The 22,968-nt window shown below is 36.5% G+C and overlaps 1 long non-coding RNA gene and 1 pseudogene across 3 annotated transcripts in view; one reads left to right on the forward strand and one right to left on the reverse strand.

Annotated features, from left to right (window-relative positions):
- The window catches only part of LOC148909806 (uncharacterized), a 30,240-nt gene extending 8,211 nt beyond the window's left edge, over positions 1-22,029 (forward strand). Inside the window, exons 3-5 of one of the 2 annotated variants that reach the window (XR_016120210.1) lie at positions 18,187-18,377; positions 19,029-19,057; positions 21,919-22,029. This is a non-coding gene — a long non-coding RNA (uncharacterized LOC148909806). The remainder of the gene's footprint in view (positions 1-18,186; positions 18,378-19,028; positions 19,058-21,918) is intronic. The other variant, XR_016120211.1, reaches the window with a different exon arrangement.
- Positions 26-4,665, reverse strand: LOC116287067 (uncharacterized; annotated as a pseudogene). The gene is made up of 12 exons (XR_016120209.1): positions 4,251-4,665; positions 3,974-4,132; positions 3,687-3,867; positions 3,217-3,403; positions 2,763-3,120; positions 2,261-2,458; positions 1,836-2,022; positions 1,466-1,714; positions 1,214-1,385; positions 797-945; positions 298-494; positions 26-173 (listed from the first exon to the last, which is right to left on the reverse strand). The product of XR_016120209.1 is annotated as an uncharacterized LOC116287067 (transcript).
- Positions 22,030-22,968: the final 939 nt, after the last annotated feature.

The raw sequence follows: 22,968 nt of genomic DNA on the forward strand, positions 1-22,968 counted from the left end.
GGCAGCTACAGTAGTCTTTAAAAAAGGCTCCCAGAATCCTTGTTTGTTTTAATTTTCTGCTGTTTTCCTCTGGTTTCTTGGGCAATCTGTCACCATTTTATGTCCCTTCATCGGTTTCTTGCATGCTGAACATAGTCGGGTTCTAGTTGGCCTTGATGCTTCTTTCTCTTCAACTAAAAGCAATAAAAAGTGTTAAGGGGCAAAATGTTAGTTTTCTGCAGGTTGAATAGCTCTAGCATTGCTTGTTTTTGAATTAGTAATTTAATGTTTTATGCTTGCAATGCCAAATAAATATACCTGATGCTGTTGGAGGAACATCAACAACCTTCATTTTTTCCTTTGTTCCCTGATTTTTATGGCCTCTTCCTTATTCTTTTTCTCAAGCATGCTGTTCATTGGCTTGGGAGTCATGGTCTTAAGTTCGGCAACAGCAGGTGATAATTGGCCATTATGGTGTGCAACAAGGAAGGACTGGTAGATATCTTCCACATAACCTAATAATTATATCAAAATGAAGGGAAAATATCCAATTAGCTGCTTTAGTGGTTCCTACCTAGAAGTACCTTACACAGCAGTCTTTGTATTAGAGATATTAGTCTAAGACAAGTAAACTATGGTGGTTGAGTTCACTTTCTCAAATTAGTGAATACATAGTAAGATTTGGTTTTCTCCTATTATTCCTTATGATTTAGAGAATCATTTTGACCAGCATACACCTCTTATTGGTACATCTCAGGCAATAAATTAGTACATCCAAAAATATGTGTATTTCATCATATAACAAAAAGTAACTAACCAAAATCTGGTTTTACTCTGATATCACGGACAGTTGCTTCGCCATTCTTGAATTTAGGCCAGATTACTTTGACCTGATCTGACCCGCCTGGATTTTTTTTAATGTCTCGCTGTAGGTTAAGGTTAAAATGCATAGCTGCAATGATGTGCCTAAAAGTCAGATGATAAACAATGCAGTTATTATAAGCAAGACTAAAAGTTCAAAATTATTTCTTCTTATTTATAATTTTATATTCCTTCAATATACATAGAAGGCCATTCCTTTTTTAGGTGGGGATGGGAGGAATCCCAAAAAGAACCAGTAAAAAATGTTCCCCCTATTGCTTTTCAAAATGAAAAAAAATGTCCCACCCCTAAAGCTGTCCAGTAATTGTCCCCCTCCTATAAAATGATTGGTCTCTAATATGATATTTCCTACCTGCAATACATTCCTGCATAGGAATAGGCTATCATCTTTGGTGAGAAGTAATTCACAACTGAATGGAATCCTTCCAGACAGCTCGTCTGGGCAAGTGGCGAAGCTTGCTTTATGGCATTTACAAGTGAGGTTTTACTTAGTGCTTGGCACATCTTTTCATAAACTGGGGAATCTGCAACATTAACAAAATAAAAACACTATTATAAGAAAAAACTCCTTATGTGGATAATATTTATATTTCTTGTAACTGACCTTTTGTAAGCCATTTCCTGCCTTCTATTTCACCATGAGCACACTTGTTGAACAATGGTTCATCCAAATTGTCATGTTTGTTGATGACATGACTGAGGAATGATTTAAATTTTGCATATATAACCTTTCCATTTCCTGACAAAGTGGATGTTGCACTCCAGTAGAAGTGGTTAATGCAGGGCTTGATCCACTCAACCAATGCAGACCCACCACTCTCTTTACTGATTTTTGTGAGGACTTTGAAGATTTCTATAATAAAAGAAGTTCTATTGATTAATAAATTATGTTAAATAATACAGGCATTTCTATGTTTTTGCAAAAAGTGAACATGAAAAAAATCAACCCAACAATAAAAAAAAAAAGGTCTTACTCTTTTTCAAATGCCAAAGGTCAAAATAGTGTGTGATGTTCGGCTGCTGCTCCTTCATGTACTTTCTTATGGATACATGCCGGTCCGTTATGATTGTGCCAATAGAAAGTCCACTACCAAGGAGAAAGGCCATACAGTTTTTGAAGCCAAGGAACTCCATAGCTGTACTGCTACCAGCAACATTTCTCTAAAATAAAAACATTGTTGAAGTATTAGCCAGAATAGTTTTAATAAGCATTTTGTTTTGCTTTAATGCCCAATTTTAGGAGTAGGGAACTTCATTTTCGTGTAAACAGAACTCTGCTTCAATTAATCCAAATTAAATTATTGGTAAAAGAAGCATAATTCTAATTAATCCTATGTGCAATACTCTTTCTTTAGCACTGTTATCTTCAGTTGAACGGATACTAATATTATCACCTTACCTGGACAAGTGAAAAGGTGATGATCAGTGGCAGACAACATGAAAACACAGTGTAAGCACCATATTTGGCACTATGGCCCATGCTGTCATGGCGAGCGTCACCAGCAATCACAAGGGGGGCTGCAATGGATTTCAATTTGCACAAAACATTTTCTTGATATGACTTCCAAAAGAGATGAATGGTTGGAAATAGCTTTTCCTGAAAATGAAATGTAATAAACTATTCAGTATCTCGTAAACCAATATAAAAGGGTTGCTTTTATCTACAGTCTCTATATTTTTCTTCATAACAATATCAGCAAATATCAGGGGAAGATCTCCCATTCCTAAATGGGTATGCTCTGCTGGATATCTAATTTCTCTTTTCTCTTATCATGTATAAGATATGGATTTTTCGCTTTGGAAGGTCATAAATAGGGTGAGGTATTTTAGACCTCTGACAGCACATCCCTATCCAAATCCAGGTTAAGCATCCCACCTCCTGGCAAGGGTCAAATACTCACATTTTGATGTTTAAAGAAGGTTGTCAATGAGAAGCAGCACAATCCCATATTTTTAAACAGCTGGATAATCTTGGATGCTGATCCACCAGAGAGAAGTATAGAGAATGACAGCAAAAAATTTCCGGCAGGAATTTTTGTTCCTGTCATGTATGGCTGACTTCTCCAGATCGCATCTTTGGAATTGCAGTTTTTATTGGCACATGTGGATGTTACCACCACCATGGTCCCTACTTGCTTTGCCTCTACAAGTGGTCCATCAGATTTGCAAGTGTGACAAAAGCGAAACAGGAGAAGAAGTTGCGACAAAAAAACAATAAACTTGGGTTGTGTTCTAAGGTTGTCATCTCTGACATATACTCTGTAGAAAAAAATAGAAAGAAAATTATAATTGAATAAATATGAATTAATATTTTTAGTTTCAACTATTAGTTTACCATCTCAAATGTAAGGTTACCTGCTCCCTTCTTCCTGATCATGTTCATCTTCAGTTTCTGTATCTGTTTCAGACTCCATATCCATATCCATATCATCAATTTCTGATAACTCTGGCTCTTCTTCCATGGTGTCATCAGAATCATCATCATAATCATCATCACCAGCATCATTGACATCATTTTCTAGAGGAATGGGAGGTGCTGTTTCTGAAGTATAAATAGATTTATATATAATTATAATTATATGATTACAATAATTCATTCTTATAATATTATTATGATATCCCTATCACAGCTTACCAGTATGCTCCCTACCACTGATCACCACAATATCATTACAATTATACCATCACTACCACAGCTTATGCTCACTACCCCTACCCCATGATTCAAAATTGCAAATTTTTGTGAAGATGGTGTTGCTGTACATAACAGATGACAGTTTAAGAAGGAATTTAATATACAATGCAGAAAAAAAAAATTGTAGTACCTGTTTCATGACTGTTATTCATAGCTCTTTTGGTTGATTTATTCTCCGTTCTACACTTGTTGAGTTTAGACCTCACCGTTATGAGCTGGTTTCTGAGCTGCCGGTTTCGACTTTGAAGCTTGGCGCAACTTTGGCATTCATCATTTGCCTCTTCCACAGTTTGAGTAAAACTATCTCGCGTCTGGTGATAAAAGTGGTTTCATAAAAGTTGATAAAAGTAAAAATCCGAAACAAGAAGGTAGATGTAATATAAATACTACATTTTTGGGGCATAGCATAATACACACATTTAATAAATGATGCTCATCTGTTCCACTTTCGTCTTCAGCTTCGGCTAAGATGTTTGTGTCCGCATCATCCAGGCGTTCCACCTCGTTATTACATGTATCTCCATCCTGACGTTCCTCTTCGAGTGATGCCATTCGCGTTTTTGCGTTTTTCAGGGACTAGAGAAAGCAAATATAATTATCAAATCGCGGAGCTATTTTAACAGAAAAAAATCAGGATTGTGATCTATAAAAAAGATGAAAACCAATAGGGAGTCTAAAACAAATCCACTCTTACCATTCTTCGATTTCGGCTCGCCTGAGCCTCCGTAACCTCACTTGTCAAAGTCAAGGACTTTGCATGAACGCTAGGAAAGACTGAAACACCAATATCATCCGTTATCAGTCGAGGAATGATTGGGCGATTTGTCAGGGCATCTGGTATAGTGAAAAGTCTTTGAAAATCCTCTGGTTTGAAGTGGAGAGAGCACAAAGCCGAATTTCTGGTGGGTTCCCATTGAGCTCTCTTCTGCTTCACGAAATCGACCCATTTTCGTCTTCTTTTCTTGGCCTCTGGCCTTTCATCGTTTGAGAAAGGGATGCCATGGAGTACGATCCCTTTTTCCACATTAGCAAAGTTGGAACAGCCGCCAGCAACACATCTATTTGGCATTTTTTAAAGCTTTGTATAACTCGCACTATAAACAAGACCATGTATGCACAACAACGCGCCAGCAGCAGTGTGATACCGCGTCGACGTCACGAATTCATTTAGTACACAGTCCTTTACAAGCGCGGTATGAAAATCGAAGCGGGCGTGAATTAGCGATTTTTCAGAAGTTAATCTGCTCGTTTTTCAAAGCAAAAAAAAGTCATTCATTTTTTTTCTTCGGAATATGTTTTAAAAACATGTATATTTTCTAATAATTCATGCTTTGGCCAGGGTTGATAGGCACTTTAATAGATATAGCGCATTATAAGATACGTGTTAAAGGAAAATTACTCCTGCTTCTTCATTAGTTCCAGTTTCATAATTTTTTTCATTAACACATTTCATTCTGGAGTGATTATCTCAAAAATGAGCTGGGAAACCCCATTTTTAACTCGTGGATTCGCGAAGCGTAGAAACGAGTTATTGTGAGGGGTCTGAAATATGCAAATGTGCCACTCCCTCACTCACTCGCTCACTAAGATGTTAGCAGATCGATAATTAAACGTTTAGCGATCGTCTTACGTCATCTAATTACGAATGTTACACGATTATAACAAGCACAAAGCTCTTATACAATATAGATTACTTTGTTACTTTATATGAGGAAATGAACATAGTTTTTATCTTCAAATTATTCATATTAAAAGAATCAAGGAACGATGCAAGTCGAAGTAAAATTATACAATTAACACCTGAAATAAAATTTCAATGAGTTAGACCTTTTTTTCTGATGTATTTTAAAAAGTAAACAAACACGCTTATTAGGTACGACGTCAACATTTCGATTTTTCAGAAGACTCGTAGATCGAGCCGGTTATCGAAAAAAGCTATTTTAATTAGAACTCAAGAAGAGAGTCTGATTTCAAGCACTGGAGGACTTTATTCTCCATAGAGACAGCTCAAAGTTACGGTGGTATTCAGGAATAAAATCTCATAAACTCGATCGAGCGAAGTTTTAATATTACTGATCAACAGTTGTATTTACTAAGTGACTTCTTAAGAAAATAATCAATGTAGATGTACGTAGATCGTAGAAAAATAGTAAAAGACGATAAAAAGAACAATTCCAATGGAGTTTTGAAGGAAGTTCGGCCAGTTTTGTCATTTAAATAAGCCGTTCTGAATAAAAAGTAGATTGATCGCCACGCATTACAAGATTACAGACAGCCGAAGCAATGCTCAGATTGTATGCTGAAATGTGCGAAGTTCTAACGAGAATTCGCTCCAATAAATAATCATTAATTTACCGACTTGGATGAAGAAAAAATAAATAGCATTTCTAAACGAATTTCTATAAGATATTTGCTTAGTTCACAGTGTAAATAAATAGTTTCATTTGAAGTAGGAGCCGTGACCCTTGAAGGTCAAGATAAATAGTAATGTAAATCAACTTCTTCTTTGTTGATTGTCCCGATTGTATCATAAACGGCCGATTATCTTGTATATCCAGTTTTGAGCTCGTAGGTCGAATGATTCCTGGAATAAAACACACAGCCCGCGTTTGAAATTGAAAGCAGAGAAAGTGTTTTCAAATAGATCTTCTTCCAATTATACTCTATACTTGACTCAGTTGACTCTATCGAAGTCGTAGTCGAAGTCGTCTTTCGTATTAATTGAAGTTCAGACAATTTTCAATTCCAAACTCAACAAACTAGCGAAGAACTAGATGTTAAAAGGAAAATAATAAAGACGATTACTCATCTTACTAGGTAAATTGAGCATTCAAGATATTAAATAGAGCGAAATATTTAGAATCCTTTGAGAATGTCAACAATGTTTTCACCAATCTTCGAAAAGTGCAACAAGTATCCACGAGTTTCGCCAAAGGGCGTTTGATTCTTTTCATTTTTGAAGTCAGCATAAAGGTGGCTCCACTGGGTTTTATCTGCGCGATACCATCACAAAGTTTTAAAGTACAAAAAATTTGCAAAAACCAAAACATGTTAGTAACTTTGTGGAAAAGTAGTATTTCCTCAGTTTTGAGTTCCTAATTTTATCTAAAGAAGTTGGTAAATCACTTTGGAATATTGGGTAAAAATTGTATAGAAATCGTACCACTTGATATTTCAAAACATTAGGTCGACTTAAATTGGCTATGAGCCGTATTTTTGGACTATTGTGTTAATGCATGTTAATTAACATGCTCATAAATTCTACTTGATTTTTTTTTTTTTTTTGAATTTCAAAACTTCAATATGAAATTTCTCAAAAATGCTCATACCGATTTTCTTCAAATTTTCTGTACTTTGAGCAAATGACTTATCCTCCAATACTATACCTATAGATAAGCTTAATTTATTTTAATGCTGGAGAAAATATAGCATGAAGAGCATATTACAACAAATATTTGTCCTTTATTTACCTTTGTAATTCTTTATCAATTTGGTTGTTTTTATCCAACTATCATATGTTTTTCGTTCAAGAAAAATGCAGCTTGTTCGCCTCCTGTTGCGGGTCCCATCGGCAAGCTAAAGAAAACTTTCATTCAATAATTTTATAGCTTTCTACCTGTAGATAATGTATTTAAATAATGAATGAAATATGAAATTACATCAGATATTTCAATTGTTTATTAAGCTGTTCGAGCTAGTATGATCATACAAATGAGCTTACATTTGTGTTGTTGAGAGATGTTATTGTATAAAGACCTTGTCTTTCACTTTAAAAAGCTAAAAAATATTCAAAAATATTAATTACAACCAATTTACTGACAAAGAAATTAGTCATTTTGCATTATTTTATATTTTGTCTCAGTTGTTCTTGTCAAGTTTAATAACTGAGTGTAAACTTTGTTTTTCGAAAACTTTTGTCATTTGTGATTTTCGTATCTCACACATGAAAATAGATGAAAACTGGTATAAAAATCGATTATCAAAATCTAGTAAGCTTAGTTTTCAAGCTTCTTGAAAAGTAGTTAAGGCTTATATGAAAGGAATAAAATTCTTTTAATGAAGTATTAGGATATTAAGAAAGCTTTTTTTAAAACTGATGACACATTTGGTTTAAAACGTTCTGGGACTTTATTTGTCAAGTTTAGTAGATGATCTCCAGCCAATTTTTTCTCTGATGCTACCAAAGCATTTGTTTTTATTTTCATTGTGGTAAACATACATTTAACTTAAAAACATCAAAATTTCTATGGAAAACCAAACATTGTTATGTAAAAGAAGTAAGTTATTTTTTTGGTCACCTTATCCATTTTTCAAGTCCATGTTATAGTCTTGATTTGTCCTAAAAGAATCAGCAAACTCAAAAATTTCGACTTCAATGAAAGACATCCAAGGTAAATTTCAATAAACCTGATAGTTTGTTGGATTGTCTGTAGTTATCTTTGTTTTTTTAAAAAAGTAAAACTTAACAGGAATTCAAAGCTTAAAAATGTCGGCCATGGAAAACTTTGTCGAAGAATCTTCAAAGGACAAAACTAGCCCCTGGGGTGGCTGGTGGTGAGTCTGTTGTGTACAAAATTCCTAATTGGGAGAGTATAATTGCGCAAAGAAAACAATGTAGTGCATTTTTATTCTATTTCTATGCATGGTTTTTATTATGGGATACGTTATCTTTATCTTGAATTAAAATAATTGAAGATTTTTTTCCCGATCTCATTTTTACCTTTCAGATTCATTCAAATTTGGCTGCCTGGCTCCCTAATTTCGTATCGGGAGCTCAGCTTTTAGGCAGTGCCTATAAATATATATATTATCTAATTAATTAGTAAGGGTTATTTACATGTACTTGTTCCAAGGTAATTAAGTGATTTTGATGACTAAATGCATAGCCAGAGGTCATCACTATCACTTATTTGCCAAGGAACGAGTAACTAACTGGCTGTATTCACATAACCAATCAAACAATTATATTGATGACCACAGACTAAGCATGTGTACTTTGCATGTGTCTAAAACTTTAAAGCAATCAAGAGATTATTTATCAGAGCATTGTTTATCATACATGTCCTATACACACAAAACGAGATGGGTCGTCATGAAGAATTGACGATCCGTCTAACTGGATGTCATTTCGTGAAAGATCACAGGAAACCCATTTCAGCGATCCTTAACTAGAGTTGGTCTAGCATTGGGCTTCCTGTGGTATCGACAATATGTCTTACCGGAAGTCATTTCGCTTATATGCAAATCAACAGGGATGCAACTTAACGTTTAAATTGGGTTTCCTGTGGTCAACGAGACCCCCTTTGAAATCATGACGGATTGTGACAGATTGTGACAATCCGTCACGGATTATCATGAGGTTTGACGATCTGTCTCACCGGATGTCATTTCCTGAAAATAAAAAACACAGAGAACCCAATATCGATACATTACAGAAGGTGTGAGCAGTATAGTGAATATGCGTTGTTCTATAAAGTTATACCATAACATGCGTCGTTTTATAAGTAACATATAAAGTATGAGTGGCCGTGTTGTATCAGATATACAACCACGAGGCGTAGCCGAGGTATTGTATATCTGATACAACACGGACACGAATACTGTATATGACTTATTAAACGTCTAGGTTAGTTCCTTTGTGTTTCACTAAAATTTTCAAAATTAAAGTGAATCTGGCCAAGAAAATCCAACTTAAAGTTTATGCAAATGAACACAGTTTTGTATCCGATTTACAACACTCTTCACGGTCCTGATTTCTGTTGTGTTTTCCTCATGAACTATTAATGAGTTTGATAAAGTCAAATACAGACTCATCCATCCTTATTATAACATGCTTTGTTCTATAAAGTCAAATACACTTTGATCAATCCTTTTTATAACATGCTTCGTTCTATAAAGTCAAATACACACTGATCCATGGATCGTTATTATAACTGTGTCGTTCTAGTAAAGTGAAATACAGACTCATCCATCCTTATTATAACATGCCTCGTTCTTTAAAGCAAAATACAGACTAATCCATCCTAATATAACATGCCTCGTTCTAGTAAAGTGAAATACGTGCACTCATCCATCCTTATTATAACATGCCTCGTTCTATAAAGTCAAATAAAGTAATCTCCATCTTTATTACTTATTATTGATACTATAATCAGCTCCAACACACAGGGACCAAAACATAAACAAACTAATCAATCCTAACAATATGCCTTATACTACTTATTATGCCATCTCTTACAATGCAATTTTTTTCATGGCCATACTACTAGAACAAAAATACATAGAAATTGCAATATGTTTTTATAGCCATTTTCTCTAAATACACCAAATTAACAATATTATAATGATCAGGTTCAAATAACTTTGTCAACATCACAAAATAGCATTTTTATCGTTCATTGTTGAGCTTTATCAATAATATCTTTTTTGACCAAGCTGGCCATTTCTTTAACTTGTAAAATAGTTCTCCATTTATAAGGCCTTGAACATTTCCCAATGCTCTTTCTTTAACTTCTCTCCTTTCGTATTCATGAAACTTTTGAAAACATGTTCCTCCTTTTCCATGACATGGTAAGCTTCAGAATCACCTTTTACTAAACATCACTTAACATGCTCTACTTCAGTTTTATAAACAAATGCTCAAAGCATTCTTCAAATCTATGTATCAATGGTTCTGAATATTTTTTATTAACTTTCACATTATCGTCATGCACTAAAAATTCTACCAATTTTCCTCTTTCACAATTTCAATTTCTAAATATATTCATTCTATAAGTCATTCTAGCTGGTGTGGCATCTTCCACTGGTAGGTAACTAAGCTGAGGAGTCGGAACCATCAGACACTTTAACAAAACAATGCTTAACAAGTAATATCATGCTGTTCAATGCATATCCAAATCAAAGAATAAGGAGAAAAAATATCTAGCCAACAAACTTTTAAAAAGAAAGAAAAAAATGCAAAAGTGATTAAGAGTGACTGTCCGTAACCATCGAGCAAAACGTGGCAAACTTCGAAAAATCGATTTCGCTCATACTTTCAAGTTAGTTAGGGTAATGTATCCTAAGAATCGCTGTATAGTTGGTTTGATCAAATAACGCTTTATTATGGAGAAAAATGGAATTTTTCAAACACTCCCGAAAACGCCGTTCGCGACAGTAAATTTTGACTCAACTTTCGCGGCTGCTGGACAAAAAATAAGCAACACTGGGAATTAAAACAACCCATATTCTTGAAGAACAATCTATTGAGTACGATATGCGTGACTTTGGGATCAATTGTACAATTTTAAGATAACAAAATAATTTTATTTGCTAGACGTGTGTTTAGAGTATCGAAAAGTAGGTCTTACAAAAATATTCATTCTGAAACTGCTTAACCTCTCAGTCGCGTGAAACTTCGCTGGTTGATTATTCAGATGTTGATCTTTCTAGTGATGTAAAGAAATCTTTGGGCAAATGATTGTGTGTTACGCAGTATGTCTTCAAACTTTGGTCAAATTACTCATTTCTGACCTCTGGCCGCTTTCTATAACAGACAAGATACTAGTGTTTATAAGTAAAATATAATCTCAAAAACAAGCCTAAAACACTTTTATAGCCTTAAATAATGTAGCTGTTTAAGAATTCTTACCTGGCAAACTCTGAAACCTGGATTTTTATGAATGTTTTTAGACACAACATTGATCTGGTTTCTTTCATTACCGACTCGAACTTGTCAACGGCCGAGTGCCACAGGGAGCCCAACCTTTCTTGTTGTGGTGCAAAACACAGGAAACCCAGATTGATTAAAAAATCGTTTTAATTTGTTTTAATGATGATGCAAACACACACAATAAAAAATTTCACAACTATTCCAGTAAAACTTGCTGAATTACATGATAATCTATAATATGAATGACTAATAAAGAGGGGAAAAACCTGCAGTAGAACCTTACTAATGGTAACAGTTCTAAATTGATTTTAAAGAAGTTGAACCGTATACACTACATGCAATTTTTCTGCTCGGCATGTCATCATAAATGATCACCGGCCTCTAAGGTTCATAATTAGTACCGAACAAATGTATGTGACAGAGGCACCCACGATTTTATTGGAGTAGATGCAGAACATGAAAATCTTTGGAAAGTTTTTACGCATCCTTCTTCGGAACAGGTGAACAGCGTGTCATCATCGGTATCGCTGTTTTCCTTGCTGGAATCTGTAGTGGTCTTTGGTTTGTATTTCCTACTTTGTCTAGGTATGATAACGCAGAAATCTGGAACCTGGTCATCAGAATACTCCATCTTCCTAAGGGTGGGTAAGGCTAGAGCTGACGATTTCTTCGTTGTTTCAAATTTCGTGTTGGGTATCTTTTTTCCTTTTCCAACGCCGTATGCTCTCCAAACCACAATGTTACGCTTTTTGAAGATAACATCATTGTCAAGGCTTACGCCTTGCTCGATGGTTACAGACAGTCACTCTTTAATACTCCATTTTACAGTTCCATTCAGTGACCACGAATAATAGTCTCTAGCCGAGGCTGGAGTTTCCGCGCATAGCAAAACTATAGTTTATCATGCGCGGTAACTCCAGCCTCAGCTAGGAACTATTATTCGTGATCACTGAATGGAACTATAAAGAGGAGTATTGGGGCTTGGTTTAATTAGTTTTGGTGAAAGTACTTGAAAATATGTAGGACTCAAGATGAATATAATTTGCATCCAAAGCAAAAATTTTGAAACAACGAAGACATCGTCAGCTCTAGCCTTACCCACCCTTAGGAAGATGGAGTATTCTGATGGCCAGGTTCCAGATTTCTGCGTTATCATACCTAGACAAAGTAGGAAATACAAACCAAAGGCCACTACAGATTCCAGCAAGGAAAACAGCGATACCGATGATGACACGCTGTTCACCTGTTCCGAAGAAGGATGCGTAAAAACTTTCCAAAGATTTTCATGTTCTGCATCTACTCCAATAGAATCGTGGGTGCCTCTGTCACATACATTTGTTCGGTACTAATTATGAACCTTAGAGGCCGGTGATCATTTATGATGACACGCCGAGCAGAAAAATTGCATGTAGTGTATACGGTTCAACTTCTTTAAAATCAATTTAGAACTGTTACCATTAGTAAGGTTCTACTGCAGGTTTTTCCCCTCTTTATTAGTCATTCATATTATAGATTATCATGTAATTCAGCAAGTTTTACTGGAATAGTTGTGAAATTTTTTATTGTGTGTGTTTGCATCATCATTAAAACAAATTAAAACGATTTTTTAATCAATCTGGGTTTCCTGTGTTTTGCACCACAACAAGAAAGGTTGGGCTCCCTGTGGCACTCGGCCGTTGACAAGTTCGAGTCGGTAATGAAAGAAACCAGATCGATGTTGTGTCTAAAAACATTCATAAAAATCCAGGTTTCAGAGTTTGCCAGGTAAGAATTCTTAAACAGCTACATTATTTAAGGCTATAAAAGTGTTTTAGGCTTGTTTTTGAGATTATATTTTACTTATAAACACTAGTATCTTGTCTGTTATAGAAAGCGGCCAGAGGTCAGAAATGAGTAATTTGACCAAAGTTTGAAGACATACTGCGTGACACACAATCATTTGCCCAAAGATTTCTTTACATCACTAGAAAGACCAACATCTGAATAATCAACCAGCGAAGTTTCACGCGACTGAGAGGTTAAGCACATTCAGAATGAATATTTTTGTAAGACCTACTTTTTGATACTCTAAACACACGTTTAGCGAATAAAATTATTTTGTTATCTTAAAATTGTACAATTGATCCCAAAGTCACGCATATCGTACTCAATAGATTGTTCTTCAAGAATATGGGTTGTTTTAATTCCCAGTGTTGCTTATTTTTTGTCCAGCATCCGCGAAAGTTGAGTCAAAATTTACTGTCGCGAACGGCGTTTTCGGGAGTGTTTGAAAAATTCCATTTTTCTCCATAATAAAGCGTTATTTGATCAAACCAACTATACAGCGATTCTTAGGATACATTACCCTAACTAACTTGAAAGTATGAGCGAAATCGATTTTTCGAAGTTTGCCACGGATCTTGAATTTTGCTTGATCGTTACAGACAGTCACTCTTAATTAATCCAAAATGAACGAAAGTAAAAAAAGTTGGTTCTTCCAACATGCAGGCAAAAAGTTTTGGAAACGACAAGCAAATATTCAAATATTTAACGGACAAATTCTCTTTTCCTCTCTTTTTTCAATTTTTTCGCATTGTACTGGAACTGTTTTTACGATTGAAATTCATGCACGCATACGTACTACGCACTGATCGCAAAGCAAACTTTAAAAAATAAACAGTATTCTATTATTCTCTTAATAGCTTCGTCCAAGATGAAAATAAGAACTTATAGTAACCATAACCAATTCTAAAAGTTGAAGTGCCTTTTTACAGATTAGGTTTTTACACTCAGCGGTACTAAACAATACATTTCTCCATGATATTATCTTCTGACAATACATATTCTTCACACTTCTTGTTCTTCTGTCCACCTTCTCACATCGGATGCATCATAATAAGTTCACACTCATCAGCCTTTTGTTAACATCCTTAAATATCGGTTACACAAACAACCATGCCAGCTTACTGTTCTTTCTAACTTTGCTAGCTTGGTTACATTTATGATTACCCTATTGTTCTACTATGCTCTTAGTCCAACGTTCGCTTTGAGCCGATTCAGTTGAAGTTGTGTTCTTGAGGATTCAACATGGCGAGCAATTTAAAACCAAATGTTTACAACCTTTTAAGAAGTTGCCACGAGAAAGATATGGATTAGTCTCTCTTGCCTCCCCGAATGATTGATTGACTTTGACACGATGGATTGAAAGGCCTGAAGAAACTTGCATTGTGTTACTACGCAACGTTAACACTCTGTGATTCTAATTTGTTGATGCAAAGTTCTATTGTCTAAATTTTGTTTATATTGAAAAAAATATTTCTATATGCTATTTATATAACAAACTTGCTGCCTTTTCTGCGTACAAGCTGCATCTAGTTCTGTAAAAATAATATAGTTTGTATTTTTTACTACTTTTTTTCGTTTACACATTTCTTCTGTAGAGATTCTAAAGGACATATTACATGTTTTCATCTTGTTTACTGGATTTTCTCAACTGAAATAAACTACGTCTGTGTATGCTTATACTAGCGATTTTCCTCTATTGAACTAGCCTAATAATTCCACAAATACGAGAGAGGTGAAATATATCAAAAACCAATGCTACATTACACAACGACAAAAACTGCGTTTCCAGTTTTGATGATATAGATATCGTAGTCTATTGCAACTCCCTGGTACAAATAACATATATACTTATTTTCACGAAATGACAGCGGGTGAACCGTCACGACCTGTCACGATCCATCAACATTTTTGAGGGACCTTAGATGATATGTTTAGGAAAATTTCTATGTGCACGCCTTCATTTTCATTTGCATATTCACATTACTGCTCACTTACTGTAATGTATCTGTATTGGGTTCCCTGTGTTTTTCACCAAATGACTTCCGATGAGAGGGATCGTCAATTCTCCATGATGATTTGTCTCATTTCGTGTGTATTGGACAACCCTCTCATTTATGTGAGTACATTATGACTTCTCAAAATGAATTAAGCAATGATGAAATGTTTTTGACCCAGTCAAGTTTTTCGGTTGTGGGAGAACTTTTGGGCATATTTTTTAGGTAAACGTGTAAAATATGAATGATATTCTTAAATTATCTTTTGATTGTTTACAAATAATATTAATACTAACAGTTTGACAGTAATGACACCTGTAAATGGGAATTTGATGAAAACTCCCATGCTTTATTTATGTTACGGTGGCCCAGAAGCTAAGGGCCATTGCATTGTTAATGTTTTACACTGCAAACTAAAATTCCACACACTGCAACTAGCCATTTCACAGCAAACAAAAACTCAGCACATTACAAATTAAAATGTCGCACTGCAAACAAGGAAATGTCAAATTGCAAACAAAAAATTAACACTGCAAACAAAAAAATTCACACTGCAAACAAAAAATTAACACTGCAAACAAAAAAATTAACACTGCAAACAAAAAAATTCACACTGCAAACAAAAAATTAACACTGCAAACAAAAAATTAACACTAACAAAATTAACACTGCAAACAAAAAATTAACACTGCAAACAAAAAATTAACACTGCAAACAAAAAATTAACACTGCAAACAAAAAATTAACACTGCAAACAAAAAATTAACACTGCAAACAAAAAATTAACACTGCAAACAAGAAATGCCACACTGCAAACAAAAAAATTAACACTGCAAACAAAACATTTCGCACTGCAAACAAGAAAATGTCGCACTGCAAACAAGAAATGTTGCACTGCAAACAAGAAGGACTTATATTCAGGGAGGCTTGCCTTATAGTACAGCCTAGAAACGTGTACGTTTGATTGCGAGCTGATTTCACCAAATGACCACGATCTGTACGCAACCATTATTGTTGTTCACAATTTGATTGCCGTCACTACAACAGTAACAACAGTTTTTATTTCACAAAAAATATATACATACATAAATTGAATAAGTTACAAAATATTGTGGGGGGTGCAAGAGAACTACCTCAGAGGTTAAACAAACTTTTACACCCTTAAAACGAAAGTAATATTTACATATTATGTGTAAGATGGAAGGAATCATATCACTGTAAAGTAGTTTTCATAGTTGAACAACTAGAAATTTATTAAAATAAGATAAATGTTCAGGGGAAAAAGTCAGTAGTTTGATACAAGAGGTCATAATAACGTTATGGACTCTTGATTATGCAAAGGCAGATAAAAAAATCATGATTTAAAAATGTAATTAGCGAAAAACAGTCAAGTAATTAAAATATGTTCTTAAACTATTCATCTGAGCTAAGCAGATGCTTTTTGTAATTCTCTTTGAAGGCTTTTAAGTGAACAACTATTTTTAATCTCAATGGGTATGTCATTCCAAACTTTAACAGCCACAGGTTTGAGGGCCACAGGTTTGTCAGTTTTTAGTACTGTTACGTGTTTACCCTCTTTAAATAAAGTTGATTGATTGATTGATTGATTGATTGAACAGCCATAATTTTCCTCAAATTTTTCGTCATTAAAATCTGTCCTCTTATTGACTAGAATCATTTTCTATTGTTTATTATTTAATCAAAAGCGAGAATATAATTGCAGTTGTAATTTGCACTGTTACATTTTTCTGCACTGTGTTACATTTTTCTGCATTGTATTACACTTTTCTGCACTGAATTACACTTTTTTGCACTGTTTTACACATGAACAACACTGCTCTAAGGCAATCAGAATTAAGTTTATTTTTTTATGTATGTCATTACATAGCGAATAAGTTCAACCTTGTCTGTCATCCATCGTTGAAAAGGCTGCTTGTCCATCACGTATGTCATTACATAGCGAATAAGTTCAACCTTGTCTGTCATCCATCATTTAAAAGGCTGCTTGTCCAACAGTTAATCTGTTAAACACTAATTGCTAATTAGTACAAAATAGTGCCAATTAAACAATAGAAAACAATGGAATTTGCATGAAATTGTGCTATTTAGTATTACCAAAGTTTCATGGTCATATCGTTTGCACTCTGAAGCCATGAATAATATTTAGTACTAATTAGTTGTAATTCATACAGGATCCTTCGTTTCCTATTATTGTTTGATTATCACTACTTAGAGTGCAAACAATTAATCCATTAAAACATTACTAAATAGTATATCTTTAATGTATACTTTTTATGATAGAATTTTATTTTCTTATTAGTTTATGCTTGAATTTTTATAAATTTTATAGCGATTTCGTAAAGCGCCATTGAGCTTCTGGAAATGGCGCTATATAAATGTTAATAATTTATTATTATTATATTGTTGGCACTCTAGTGCGAGCACTCTATAAACTTGTTTTGTTTTTCCAAACTGGGTCACATGCAAACAGCTATTCCTCCAGCTCCCTATCCCTCCCCCTCTAAAAGACAACAAATGCTCCATAAAGAGGTTCTATTGGGAAATTTTATTTTTTGAAATTTTGTCCATTGATTCTTGGTTTTACAAACAGTCCTTCTTATGAATTGCTTATTTCATCTGTGGTAATGCTAATTAACGTTACTGCGATTCCCAGTCACACGCGACCAACTAGACCTTCATCACAAACAAAAAATTGAATTTGGGTGGACGTCAATCAAAAGGGTTTCTATCGTTTCTATTGGTTTCTTCACCAGGACTGATGTGAATACTCACGTGAACACGCGCAAAAATCGTTGTCCTTATCTCAGGCTTCTTGTCGCTGTGAATTTCTCACTCTGGATATATTTCCTCAAAAATGTCACAGGATTCCGGCTCGGAATCTTAACGCTTGATTGCAAAGCTATCGCTTATGGCTATGATTTGAGTTTCTTCAAGATAGGATAAGTCAATACTGATAGTTTGCAGTTAAACGTTTGAAATTTGGAGTCGGAATCCTTAGACATGTTTAAGAAACCCTTTTGATTGACGTCCACCAAAACTCAATTTTTGGTTTGTGATTTTGGTCTCACTTGGTCGCGTGTGACTGGGAATCGCAGTAATTATCTTGTTTAGATGCATAGTAACCTCCATTTTTTTTACAGAGAGCTCTTGGGAGCTTGAAAGGACTGACACTGATTACTGTGTGACACTACTGTAACTGCCGTCACTTAGACCAGTTAGACAGAGTGAACTAATCAAAATGTGCTATGAAAACAGTGCATTCCAACTATGAGTGCTGGAGCAGGAGCAAGAACCTATAATTCCTCAGTATGGATGTTTCAGCACAAATAAGGCAAGTAAATATTATAGTTGTTCAGCCCTGCAGATATAACCTGAGTTTTAGGCCCATGCAAGGGAGGGAGGAGGGAGGGGAGGAGATCAGAGGGAAGAAAGTGGACCTGTCTCCAATGATATTTGGAACTTGTGTTGAGATTCCATATTCTGATATTCTGGACGCACATCTGATTGGACAAAGACCAACAGGGATTTACCAGAAGTATAATTACAAATCTACCACTTCATCACTATACGAATATATCTTAGACATATATTTATTACCACGTTACCTGTGGTAACACAGGTCATAGAAATACCTTTTTAACCTTTTTAAAAGGGGTCTGAATGTGCAAGTGTGTCACTCACTCACATACTCACTCACTGGGTGAGGTGGGGATTAACCTCAATAGGTTGAGGTGTAAATAAACCTCTATAGGGTGGGGTGGGGATAAACTTCTATAGGGAGAAGTGGGGATAAACCTCTATGTAGGGTAAGGTGGGTATAAACCTCAATAGGGAGAGGTGTGGATAAACTTCTATTCTCTACTTTCACATCCCCATAATACTTTGCGTCTTTGGGGGGTAACTAGAGGGTAAAAATCCACTTATTTTGCTGAAGGCTGATCAGACAATGTTGATAATACCTTGTTTCTTATATATAAAACAGAAAAAGATAGAAGCTTGAAGACGGTTAAGGTAAATTTTAAACATTTTTTTGTAAGTCAATACATTTTCTGTAAGACCAAAAATCTTGATGATCTGTACACGCAAAAATAACTTGGAATAAACTGACAATCAGTATCGTACAGATAAAAGCAGGTATAGTATAAATTCAATTAAGAAACCTTTCATTTTGGGACAGTTTTTTGATTGGTTACCCCGAAAGATGCAACGCATTATGGGGATGTGAAAGTAGAGAATAGGGAGAGGTCGGGGTAAACCTCTATAGGGTGAGGTGTCGATAAACCTCGATAGGGTGAGGTGGGGATAAACCTCAATAGGGTGAGGTGGCGATTAACCTCTATAGGGTGAGGCGGCCATAAACCTCTATAGGGTGAGGTGGCGATAAACCTCTATAGGATGAGGTGGCGATAAACCTCTATAGGGTGAGGCGGCCATAAACCTCTATAGGGTGAGGTGGCGATAAACCTCTATAGGGTGAGGTGGCGATAAACCTCGATAGGGTGAGGTGGCGATAAACCTCGATAGGGTGAGGTGGCGATAAACCTCGATAGGGTGAGGTGGGGATAAACCTCTATAGGGTGAGGTGACGATAAACCTCTATAGGGTGAGGTGGGGATGAACCTCAATAGGGTGAGGTGACGATAAACCTCTATAGGGTGAGGTGGGGATAAACCTCTATAGGGTGAGGTGGGGATAAACCTCAATAGGGTGAGGTGAGGATAAACCTCTATAGGGTGAGGTGGGGATAAACTTCTATAGGGTGAGGTGGGGATAAACCTCGATAGGGTGAGGCGGCCATAAACCTCTATAGGGTGAGGTGGTGATAAACCTCGATAGGGTGAGGTGGCGATAAACCTCAATAGGGTGAGGCGGCCATAAACCTCTATAGGGTGAGGTGGGGATAAACCTCGATAGGGTGAGGTGACAATAAACCTATATGGGTGAGGTGGGGATAAACCTCTATAGGGTGAGGTGGCCATAAACCTCTATAGGGTGAGGTGGGGATAAACTTCTATAGGGTGAGGTGGGGATAAACATCTATAGGGTGAGGTGGGGATAAACCTCTAGGGTGAGGTAGCGATAAACCTCTATAGCGTTAGGTGGGGATAAACTTCTATAGGGTTAAATGGGGATAAACCTCAATAGTGTGAGGTGGCGATAAACCTCAATAGGGTGAGGTGGGGATAAACCTCAATAGGGTGAGGTGAGGATAAACCTCGATAGGGTGAGGTGGGGATGAACCTCTATAGGGTGAGGTGAGGATAAACCTCTATAGGGTGAGGTGGGGATAAACCTCTATAGGGTGAGGTGGGGATAAACCTCGATAGGGTGAGGCGGCCATAAACCTCTATAGGGTGAGGTGGTGATAAACCTCGATAGGGTGAGGTGGCGATAAACCTCAATAGGGTGAGGCGGCCATAAACCTCTATAGGGTGAGGTGGGGATAAACCTCGATAGGGTGAGGTGACAATAAACCTATATGGGTGAGGTGGGGATAAACCTCTATAGGGTGAGGTGAGGATAAACCTCTATAGGGTGAGGTGGCCATAAACCTCTATAGGGTGAGGTGTCCATAAACCTCTATAGGGTGAGGTGGGGATAAACTTCTATAGGGTGAGGTGGGGATAAACATCTATAGGGTGAGGTGGGGATAAACCTCTAGGGTGAGGTAGCGATAAACCTCTATAGCGTTAGGTGGGGATAAACTTCTATAGGGTTAAATGGGGATAAACCTCAAAAGTGTGAGGTGGCGATAAACCTCAATAGGGTGAGGTGGGGATAAACCTCAATAGGGTGAGGTGAGGATAAACCTCGATAGGGTGAGGTGGGGATGAACCTAGATAGGGTGAGGTGGGGATAAACCTCAATAGGGTGAGGAGGCCATAAACCTCTATAGGGTGAGGTGGGGATAAACCTCGATAGGGTGAGGTGGGGATAAACCTCAATAGGGTGAGGTGGGGATAAACCTCTATAGGGTGAGGTGGGGATAAACCTCTATAGGGTGAGGTGGCCATAAACCTCTATAGGGTGAGGTGGGGATAAACCTCTATAGGGTGAGGTGGGGATAAACATCTATAGGGTGAGGTGGGGATAAACCTCTAGGATGAGGTAGCGATAAACCTCTATAGCGTTAGGTGGGGATAAACTTCTATAGGGTTAGGTGGGGATAAACCGCTATAGGGTGAGGTGGGGATAAACCTCAATAGGGTGAGGTGGGGATAAACCTCAATAGGGTGAGGTGAGGATAAACCTCAATAGGGTGAGGTGGGGATGAACCTCGATAGGGTGAGGTGGGGATGAACCTCGATAGGGTGAGGTGGGGATGAACCTCGGTAGGGTGAGGTGGGGATGAACCTCGATAGTGTGAGATGGGGATGAACCTCGATAGGGTGAGGTGGCGATAAACCTCGATAGGGTGAGGTGGGGATAAACCTCGATAGGGCAAGGTGGGGATAAACCTCGATAGGGTGAGGTGGGGACAAACCTTGATAGGGTGAGGTGGGGATAAAACCTGAATTCTCTACCCATATTACTTTCAATACCCATGATACTTTGCGTCTTTGGGGGGTAACCAAGGTAAAGTAAATTTTAAACATTTTTTGTAAGTCTGTACATTTTCTGTAACACTAAAACTTGTGTTGATCAGTACACATAAATAACTTTGAATAAACTGATAAACAATATTGTACAGTTAAAAGCAGGTATATCATAAATTCAATTCAAAAACAATTCAATTTGGGACAGTTTTTCGATTGGTTACTCGCAAGGCATAAAGTATTATGGGTTATGCGCAAATAGAAAATAGGGAGAGGTGTGGATAAACCTCAATAATTGTATAGGGTACTTATGAATTTTTTGTATATTGTTTTCAGAAAAAGACAAGCGATGGACTTAGTATTTTTTCCTTATATAGTTCTTTTGACTTGTAATAATTGTGTTGTAATGCATGTTGTGTTTAAAAAATAAAGTTTAACTTTGGACTTGGTATGTTTTCTGTTTTTAATTAATTCCATCTTTACCCTCTCCACACCCTTTTTGACAAATACCACCCTTAAGTCCAACCCTCATCAATACCTCCTTGAGGTCTGGCCAGCACCAATACCTCCTCGAGGTCTCACCAGCACCACTACCTCCTCGAGGTCCCACCAACACAGATTGTTGCTACCCCCCGCTGACCAGGACCACAGCAGTAAATTACTGTCCCGACAACAGCCATCTTATGAAACCATACCAGCTAACTCCTCTAATGGTGAACACTGCTGATAAGAATATCAGACTCTGAACTCCCTACAGACCTGTGAGAGTACCTTGATGGCAAGGCAGCCTTTGTACTGTGAGGATTATTGCAAGTAGGAGAATTACTAAATAACCACACCCCACTACCCATAGGTTTTACTGCACGACAGTGATTTATATATCAGAGTGCTGTGATCTATAATGCATTCAATTAATGTATTCAGAGTCTGCTGATGGGTCTTATTTATTCAATTAAGTGTTAATATATAACCATCACATGGGTAAATGCGAGGCTTCTGAGGGAATGGGCCAGTAATGTATTCAATTAGAGAGTCTGCTAAGGGACTGGGTCTATAATGTACTCAGTTAAGTATTAATATATTCAGAGTCTGCTAAGGGACTGGGTCTATAATGTATTCAATTAAGTATTAATATTTTCAGAGTCTGCTAAGGGACTGGGTCTATAATGTACTCAGTTAAGTATTAATATATTCAGAGTCTGCTAAGGGACTGGGTCTATCAGTTAAGTATTAATATATTCAGACTGCTAAGGGACTGGTTCTATAGGTTATTCAAAGGTATTAAGATATTCATCATGTGGGTTGGGTGAATGTGAGGCTACGTGTGGAGGAATCTATCGCTAATGTTGTGGCAGCCGTGTGAGTAAGGTTCATTAAATAATTATA

This window comes from Actinia tenebrosa, unplaced genomic scaffold (assembly GCF_029948245.1).
Source record: "Actinia tenebrosa isolate PJP-AT-01 unplaced genomic scaffold, QUT_ActTen_1.0 PGA_scaffold1__47_contigs__length_23844297, whole genome shotgun sequence".
NCBI classification, from domain to species: Eukaryota; Metazoa; Cnidaria; class Anthozoa; order Actiniaria; family Actiniidae; genus Actinia; species Actinia tenebrosa.